Source organism: Triticum dicoccoides, chromosome 2B (genome assembly GCF_002162155.2).
Source record: "Triticum dicoccoides isolate Atlit2015 ecotype Zavitan chromosome 2B, WEW_v2.0, whole genome shotgun sequence".
Lineage (NCBI taxonomy): Eukaryota > Viridiplantae > Streptophyta > Magnoliopsida > Poales > Poaceae > Triticum > Triticum dicoccoides.
Genome location: NC_041383.1, coordinates 14,524,277 through 14,534,120, shown reverse-complemented (window position 1 = coordinate 14,534,120; position 9,844 = coordinate 14,524,277).

The following is a 9,844-nucleotide window of genomic DNA, read 5'->3' as shown; positions in this document are numbered from 1 at the left end:
CTATGTCTATGTGAAATGAGGGCACTAGACAATGGGGCTCAGTGGACTCTTGTCCACAAACACGTTAGGACGTGTGGGTGGACAGTAGCCAACGGAGCCCCATTTTTCTGCCTGGGCAACGACGTCCTGATTTCCATGCATTCCCATACACATATATGTAAAAAAATCAACAATAAGTAATTCAAATTAAAAATGCATAGTTAATTCAGACGTAAATACCATTCAGGGGATAAGTTCAAATATAGAACTAATGGTTTCCTACATGAATCCAGATATGCTTCACAAGATCATCGAGTAATTACACATGCAGTTATTAATGTCGAAATTTTTGATGCATCTATAGAAAGATGACGATATGCTCTGGATTTTCTTTTAGGAGGCGAACATGTATAAAATATCAGAGGTATGGCGAGCATCGTCAGCCTCATCCTTTACATTTATGTTATGCATGATCATACAACAAGCCATCACTGTCCACAGCATCTCAAGATCCCATATATTTGCAGCTCTACGAACAATACCCCAACGAAGTTGGAGCACTCGAAATGCCAATCGCAAAGTCTCTTTAACAACGGAGATCGCTGAAGCATGTTGATATCATTGTGAGACCCTGGCATGCCAAATCCATAAGTCATGTGGCGTGGCTTCTAGTCCGCATGCCACTAGTACATTTTTTCTCAAAGAGTACACACATTTTTATTGGCGGGATCAAATAAACAAACTTTAGATATGTAACGCTCACTCTAGAAGGTGGAGGTCGGAATGATCGACAGACGGCAACACTATAAGAGAAAGGGTAATTGGATTCCGATTCTTTGCCCTTAAATCACGTATCACACGTGCTATGCATGGATGTCAATTAGCGAGCGATATGCATGTGTAATAACCAGTCAATTAACCAATGGTTTGAGCGTTGGTCACTCGCCAACATCTCCCGCATGCTCATGGAAGCACAGTACCGAGACTAGCATGAGCCGTTGCCTGCAGCTAGTGCGTGTGTGGAAGAGAATGGATCCGGACACTCGTGCATCATGTGTTACATACCTGCAGCTAGTGCGTGTGTGGATGAGAATAGATCCGGACAGTGAACGTACGGGTCGACGGACACTCACAGAAACCCGGACAGCCTCAGTGCAAAATTCCAAAGCAAGACCGAACTGGCGTCGGTACCAATTTTTGGCATGGCCAAGGCAGCAGCCAGGAGCCGTCGCCTCGCTTGGCTCCCATGAAAATGATGTGAGAATTCTTTTTCTCGGAAGCAGTTTTCTATTTATATATATGTTTGATGAATTGTATTTTGCAAAAGAGTCTATCTTTAGTCTACTGTGAACTTTTTTGTTATTGTTTGGTAATGCTACGAGTAAGTTCTTGTTGTTTGTTTCTACTGTGAACTTTTTTGTAAGTTATTGCTGGCAGGTTTTCATTTCATTAATTTCACTTCATTTCATCAGTTCAACAACAACAAAGATAGAAAGATAAATATATTGCTGAATTGCACAGGCCAAGGTTCTATAGTAATTACACTTTTTGGCATAAACTACAAATTAGTCTAGCGGCATATGGAGGACAGATCGCAGAACGCGATGATAATCAAGGAAGTTAAAGAGCTTCTTGGCGAAAGGGAGTGTTCTATTACTAATGTAAGCAGGCATCAAAATGCTGTCGGCCATAGATTAGCTTCATTTGGACGTGTAGAAGCTAGGACAACAGTTTGGCTTCGTTCGGGCCCTGCTAATGTACATCAACTTTGTTTGGAGGATCTCTCTCCACCTTGAGTAATGAAATCCCTCTTCACCCCGCAAAAAAAAATGTCCAGCGGCAATCTCGATCGTCACTCATCTGAAGGACACTGATAACTGATATGCACAGCTAGCTAGTGGATGAGGCAAGGTTGGCCGTTAGTACCGATTGTAAGGGGCCTCCAACCATATTGTATCGTTCGATCGTGTACTTTCTTATGTTGCTTTATAGAACAGAGCAAAAGCCTTTCAAGAGGAGATGAAGGATTTCTCTCGGATCATAAGGATTTGGTGTGCTTCATACGAGTACAATTGGGTAATTGCGAATTCAAATTGCTAGCTACTCTCTCACGGTACAGTAGCAGTTCTCCTATACCACTCCGCATGCATGTTACTAGACCCACTTAGGTTACTCGGTTCGGCACGCCAACTCTTTCCTCCGCCACCATGCGCTAACCGAGGCGATGATGATGTTTTTTTTTTCTGGCATTGGTTTGCTAAGTATGGCCCTTTGTCCTCGTTGCCTCCTTGTGATTTGTGAGCGATGGGCATTGTGGTGTGGCCGATCATGTGTTGCTATCCGGTCATTGAGCCAAGGGCCTATGTAGCCTTGCTTGTGATGTACCATCAGTTCAAATTACTACTCTGCTATGTGGGATGCCATATTGCTTATGTTGTATATCTGTTTTGACACTAAATGTAATTTTTGTGAATTTATTAATTTTCTATTTGTTGATCCAATTTTCTATGTGCTGCTATCACTAGCTTATTGGTGTATTAATTTTCCAGTGTTGATCCTATGTTAATTTGCTATGTCACTAGAGTCTTTCTTTGCTTAGGAGATACTTGAGTATTGGATCATTATAATCCTAGTTGTCCTTACAATTTCCTTGATTCATCATCATTACTATCTAGGAAGTTTGTGACATAGTAACTTCAACTGATATGTATCATGTGTTTGTGTTGTGCAAGAGTCATAGACAAGGGGCCTACAATATATCTAGCTAAGCTAGCACATGATACACAATTAACTCTCGGCGACTATTCAACTTAGTGCGATTGCACGCCATGCTCGTACCATCGTCGTTGCCTTGACTCGTCCTTTGACTGTGCGGCGGCAATCTCGATCGTGACTCGTCTGAAGGACATGACTATGATCATTGATATGCATAGCTAGCTAACGGACAAGCTAAGCTTGGCCATCAGTACCGATCATTGTTACTCCGTCCGTCCGATAATATAAGTGTGTTTTTGACACTACGACTGTAAAAAATGCTTACTTTGTTATGTTGCTTTAATATAAAGCGAAGCGAAAGCCTGTTAATTACGAAAAGTTGTCAATTTCCTCTAGTGTCCCGATGAATAGTCTTGACGTACCAATATCATTTTCTGTCTCGATCTTCACTGTTGCCTGATTATGAAAGGACACTCTTCTGAGTCTTCTCTTCCACATGCGCCAACACAAACGTCACCCACAGACTTGAAGCAAATGTAAGCCACACACGTACTAGATGTTAATTCATGTGCTTGCAGAAAAACACGTCCTTTGTAATATAACTAGCCAGAGTCTTCCTAAATGGCAACTTAATCGCTAACTAGTATACATTTCCTTTAATTAATTGTTGCATGCAGAATCCATATCATGCATCGCCGTGATTGCCGTCGTCCAGCAGCCTCGGGCTCGCCTCCCGTTGAGCGTGCTCGCGGTGCAAATAGTCTCTGTAGGCAGCTTGGACCTGATGACAACGGGGAGGGAAGGAGAGCCACGTGTAGGGCTGGAATTCGAGCCGAGTCGAGCCAGCTCGGCTCGACTCGCTAGAGCTCGTTTCGTTAACGAGCTAGCTCGACTCGACTCGTTACTATAACGAGCTCAAACCCAAGATTGGCTCGACTTGTATAACTCGCGAGCTGGCTCGTTTAGCTTGTTAAGCTTGTTTAAGATATAAACATAAAGCCCTCAAATATAATAAAAATGATTATGTATATATTAAACATATATGTCACTATACAATTGTAATTTTCTTGTAACGCGTGAGTCTCCTAGGAGGCTAGGCCTTCAACTGCTCGGCCTTGGGTTGTGCGCCTGGGACATAGGCTGTTTAGTGGCTGATCTTTCTTTGTATTGGGAGTGGCTGATCTATTATATCGAGCCTAACGAGTTACACGAGTACTCGTGAGATTGGCTCGTTTAACTTGGTCTATAAACGATCTTAAACTAAAGCTCGTCTCGACTCGTTATTCTTCGAGTTCGAGTCGATTCAAGCCGAGTCACGAGCTACTTGTTTAGCTCACGAGCTTCGAGCTTTTTTTCCAGCCCTAGCCGCGTGGAGGACCCTGGCACATAAAATTGGCCATAGAACCGTTTTACGGAGCTTCCGACCAGGGCGACGGTGATGACGTCAAAATAGGGCAGATCCATTACTCCCGCCTTCTAAGAGCAAGTATAATAGGATGACATAGGCAGACTGTAAGGTTTTAAATACTGTATTTTTTGTGAGTTAGCGGAGGGAGAAGAGGAGAGAGAAGAGAGAAGAGAAGCGGACTACTAATTAACAGCCGACTGTAGCACGCGCTCCTAGACACTTCGCGAGAGAGAGGTAGGCCATATATCAACAAAGTAGTACGTACTCCCTCCGTCTGGAAATACTTGTCATCAAAATAAATAGAAGAGGATGTATCTAGATGTATTTTAGTTCAGGATACATCACCTTTTATCCATTTTGATGACAAGTATTTTCGGACGGAGGGAGTATTAACCAGCAGCTGGTTGTACTATTAACCATGCTCTAAATGTAACTTGATCGTGGTGGCTTGACGAAATGGAGTGGAACGGGGAACACTACTCCAAGTGCAGGTGCATGCATGATCCATATTTTTTATTTAATGATAGTCTGTCAAACTCGTGATGTCGGATTTTGTGTGCTTGGAGGCTGTGCTAAAAGCAGAGAGCACAATAATGAATCTGAACTTCTAAAGATCAATGTCCATTGTTTTAGCTATAAAGCACAAATGATATACATTAGATTGTTCTTGCTTGATTAACCACATTCGTACTATCAGCCTAGCAACATAGAGACGACATTTAGCCAGGTTGTTCTCGAGGTGTATTTGTTGCAAATGTCGTTAGTCTATATGACATGAAAGTCATGGTATTCTCTCTCAAATACGACCAACAGTATGACCAATCTTTAATGCTATGTTGTTATCAACAACACCAAACATTTATAGTAAAAAATATATATTATGACTAATTTATTGAACTGATGTGGTGTTTATTTTTGTGAGAAAAACTGATGTGGTGTTGTAGATGTTTATTTATTTTTCTATAGACCAACTAAAAGTAAAAAAAAGTTTGACTTCTTATAAATCAAGTTCAAATAATATGGAATGGAGTAAGTATTCGCCTTTCATTTATGTCTAGAAAGAAAACTTATTGCGCTGCACGAATCTCAATTCCATATGTTAATTGCTTGCTTGGGAATTGACACTAGTGGGGAAAAATATTCGTAGATGAATGATAATGATTATGAAATTGTCTTAAAAGGTTTTACTTTAAAAATTAAAGGTTAACACATTTTAACAGAGTGGAAATAGTAACAACTACAGAAAACCTAAACTTTGAGAACAATCAATAGTTAATATAGGGAAGTCAACAGGTAATCATGATAAATAGGGAATATTAATGAAGTACACATATTTGTTAGTTTTCTTGAATTCTTGGAGGTTTCTAGTTCTGATTAAGTGTTTCTACATTCTGGAAATTTCCAGTTTTAAAATCCATGATATGTGTAACTTTTCCATGATTATAGAGCTCCCTTTGTTTCCAAACAAAAAAACAGTATGGTTTTTTAATCTAAGATTATAGTGCTACATGAAGCCGTACGTGCAGACAATGTCGTGCTCAATGCATCCAATGTAGCTGTCCTCGTGTACTGTGAAGAAAAGTCTTCAACTCGCTTTAGTGACTAGTCTTAACGTACGATATCATACCTGCACTGAGAGAGCCACAGACTTGTCTCGATTGTTACTGCTGCTTGCATCGATTAACGTACACCCACGCAAGCATAAACATGGGCCACAGACTTGATGCAAATTAACGTACGATAAATAGTGGCAGTCTCTTTCGACTGGACCTATTTCCATTGATGCTTTCAGGGTGTGATAGTCATACCTGCACTGAGAGAGCCACGTGGTTGCGTTGGGACAACGGGAAGAGAACATATATACGTACCACTGGTCCCTCAATGACGATGGGGCGCCCATATGCTACATGTCGCGGACGTGCGTGTCAACTTCGTACTGCCCCTCTCCACCCAGGCGTTTTGTGTATCTCTCCCTCCGTTCCATAATGTAATGCATATAGATTTTTTCGAACATCAAACTTTAAAAAATCTGATCAAGTTTATAGAGAAAACTATTTATATTTATATAATACAAAATATATACAATATGGAAGTACATATTGTGACGCATCCCAATGATATGTATTTCGTAATCTACATGCTCAAAGATTGTAAAGTTTAAAATATGGAAGTACATATTTTTTCTCTACAAACCTGCTCAAAGATTGTAAAGTTTAACTTTTTAAAAAATCTACATGTACTACACTGTGGAACGGAGGGAATATTGTTTCTGGGCATCTCTGTGTTGTTGCTCCAACAGAATATCCTCTCCTCAAACTTGGATAAATCTGGACAAGGGATGGTGCTTTATTTACAGAACATGAAGAAAGTCTATTTGGAGAAGTCACATACAACGATCACCTGAACCATTCAAAGCACTAGCTAATTATCCAATGGTGACACACAAGGTGCATCATGCGTATAATTGGTAGATTTATAATTTGGACCTCTTTTATTTCTGAAACTTTAAGATAATTTTTATTTGTGCGAGTTCATATATATACAAGTGACGTGCAGTAATGTGCTGGGAGAGGTACATTTTCCTGGGTCAACAAGATCTTAAGAGGACATCGATCTGACATATGATTCTGTCCTCAACAAGAAAACAAGCATGATTCTCAGTAAGGTTCATGCTCTCGCCTATGAGCAAACTTGTTATCCTTGCGTTGAATCTTGAAGGCCATTACTTCGTCTTCCTCTACCTTAATATATTTATTTAGGTACGTAGGGTGACGTCCAATGTCCAGGCCATTGCTTGGGTCTTCTTTGCTGCTTCCGCAAGAGTTTGCTTGTCCATCAGAAGGTTTCTGCTCTTCATTTTGAGGAAATGAGCTAGCCATGCTGCTAGCTCAAGTGCCTTAGCCCCCGCCAGTCATGCTGGTGGTGTTAGCAATAATAATCATTGGTGACAACGGCATGGTGTTCTGTGGTATGCCGATGTGTACTCCAGATTTGCCAACTCATCTCGAAATAGGCTCACGCCCCGCTTTATAGATAAAGCAACACACAGTCATACATAGATTTACACTATGCCAACATTTAGCACAAAATTGTCGCAAAAAAGTACATTTACCATACAAGGTCCAAACAATAAGAATGGTACGATTGCAGGAAACAGTTATGTAACTATAGTAGCTACAAGCATGAGAACATAGCCTATGTGCTCGGAGGAGGCATATGGGAGTGAGCGGGGGTGACAAGTTGATCACGTCGGTGTACAAAAGGGTGATAGTTACCCTATCTTGTGCCGTACTCAGCGTATGTCACTGCTGCAAAAGGATGGCAAAATGTGAACAGTATCAGTACGTATACGAAGCATGGACTTCTCAATAACAATCTTACTGTGGATCGTCCACAAGATTAGGCCATCACACTCAACGGTGCACACTGTAGCCTATGGCTCTGGCCGACCTAAAAGTAGCTCATGTGGATTGGTGAAGGACCGATACATTAGAAACACTTATAAGCGGCTTGCACAAAAATGTTACTTGCAGCAAGCATAGCGCACTATAGTGTGGAGCACATGCCACTGATAACTACATCTAAGTGGCGTGCACTCATGCACACACACCACTAATAACCAGTTACTAGTGGTGCGCACTTCATCTGACAAACCACTAGTAATTATTTGGATTCAAACAATAGGCCATATGTTATTTATACAGTTATCGTTACATTCAAGTATTCACACAGTTCATCCATACATTCATATAATGCATAAATATAGTTCATCCACTAGTACATTTCTGAATGTAAAGAAAAAGCAGCCGCGCTGCTCACCGCCTGGAATGCCTTTAGTTGTTGACATTGCTTCTCTTCCGGGCTCAAAGGTTGTGGTCACGACGTCATTGTTTGAGTGGTCACCATAGGAGGGTCTTGACAACTGTCATAGTCGAAGAAGCACCACTGCCAATATGAGATGGAAGTGGACCTACATAAACATCAGTCGGCAGTAAAGAGACTTACATGTATTTGATCAACCTAAGCATTTTATTGTTGGGATTGACAGTGATATAAAGATCAATTATGCTATTAGTTTCAGTGTTACAAGCATCTTGGCATAAAGAGGTCATATCTGAAACCGAAGAATGCCATAGGGAATTGGTAATTAGATATTCACTAGTAGAAAACAGGGCTACCGTTCGGCCCTGGCCAGCCCATTAGTCCCGGTTCTTCAAGAACCGGGACCAATGGGGGGTATTAGACCGGGTTCGTGAGCCCAGGGGGCCGGCCGGGGCCTCGTGGGCATTGGTCCCGGCTCGTGTGGAACCATTTGTCCCGGTTCAAGCAACGAACCGGGATCAATGGTCCTCGCTCCTGGCCCACAACCATTGGTCCCGGTTCGTGGCTTGAACCGGGACAGTAGGGGGTCCTTATATTCCCGGTTCATGCCACGAAACGGGACAAATAACCTGCCTATATATACCCACCGCCGCGGCAGAGCACCCCAGTGCTCTGTTTTTTGAATCCGGCGTGGAGAGGGCATTTGGGTGCTCTAGTTCACCTCCTATGCACACGATGTGTTCGATGAAATGCCCGAGCCACATTAGTTAAGCTTTCTCCTCACGAAGCTCGACCTCGGAGCTCCATTTTTTTTTGAGATTTGTCTAGATTTAGCGGTCCGTCACGCCCCGTCCCCGTTTTCACCGCCGTTAATCGCCCGCGCCGATCTCGTCGCCGGCACCACCGTGGTGAGCCTCTTGTTCTTATCTTCTTTCTGATATTTGTCTGATTTTCTTACTTTAGGTAGATATTTGTCTGATTTTCTTACTTTTGACACACATAATTATATATAATGCACGCAGATGAACCGGCAATGGATGTATGGTGACAGACACACCTCAGAGTACATTAAGGGCGTGCATAATTTTCTCGAAGTGGCTGAGGCAAACAAGCAGAATGGTTTTATGTGTTGTCCATGCAGTAAATGTGAGAATACGAAGTCTTACTCTGACCGGAAAATCCTTCACACCCACCTGCTTTACTAGGGTTTCATGCCACACTATAATGTTTGGACGAGGCACGGAGAAATAGGAGTTATGATGGAAGACGACAAAGAAGAAGAGGACGATGACAACTATGTGCCCCCTGAATACGGTTATGCTGCAACGGGGGGAGCTGCTGAAGATCAAGAGGAACCAAACGATGTGCCCAATGATGCTGCAACGGGGGAAGCTGCTGAAGATCAAGCGGAACCAGACGATGTGCCCGATGATGATCTCCGCCGGGTCATTGTCGATGCAAGGACGCAATGCGAAAGTCAAAAGGAGAAGCTGAAGTTCGATCGCATGTTAGAGGATCACAAAAAAAGTTGTACCCCAATTGTGAAGATGGCAACACAAAGCTGGGTACCGTACTGGAATTGCTGCAGTGGAAGGCAGAGAATGTTGTGCCTGACAAAGGATTTGAGAAGCTACTGAAAATATTGAAGAAGAAGCTTCCAAAGGATAATGAATTGCCCGACAGTACGTACATAGCAAAGAAGGTCGTATGCCCTCTAGGATTGGAGGTGTAGAAGATACATGCATGCCCTAATGACTGCATCCTCTATCGCGGTGTGTACGAGGATTTGAACGCATGCTCGGTATGCGGTGCATTGCAGTATAAGATCAGACGAGATGAACCTGGTGATGTTGACGGCGAGCCCCCGCAGGAAGAGAGTTCCTGCGAAGGTGATGTGGTATGCTCCTATAATACCACGGT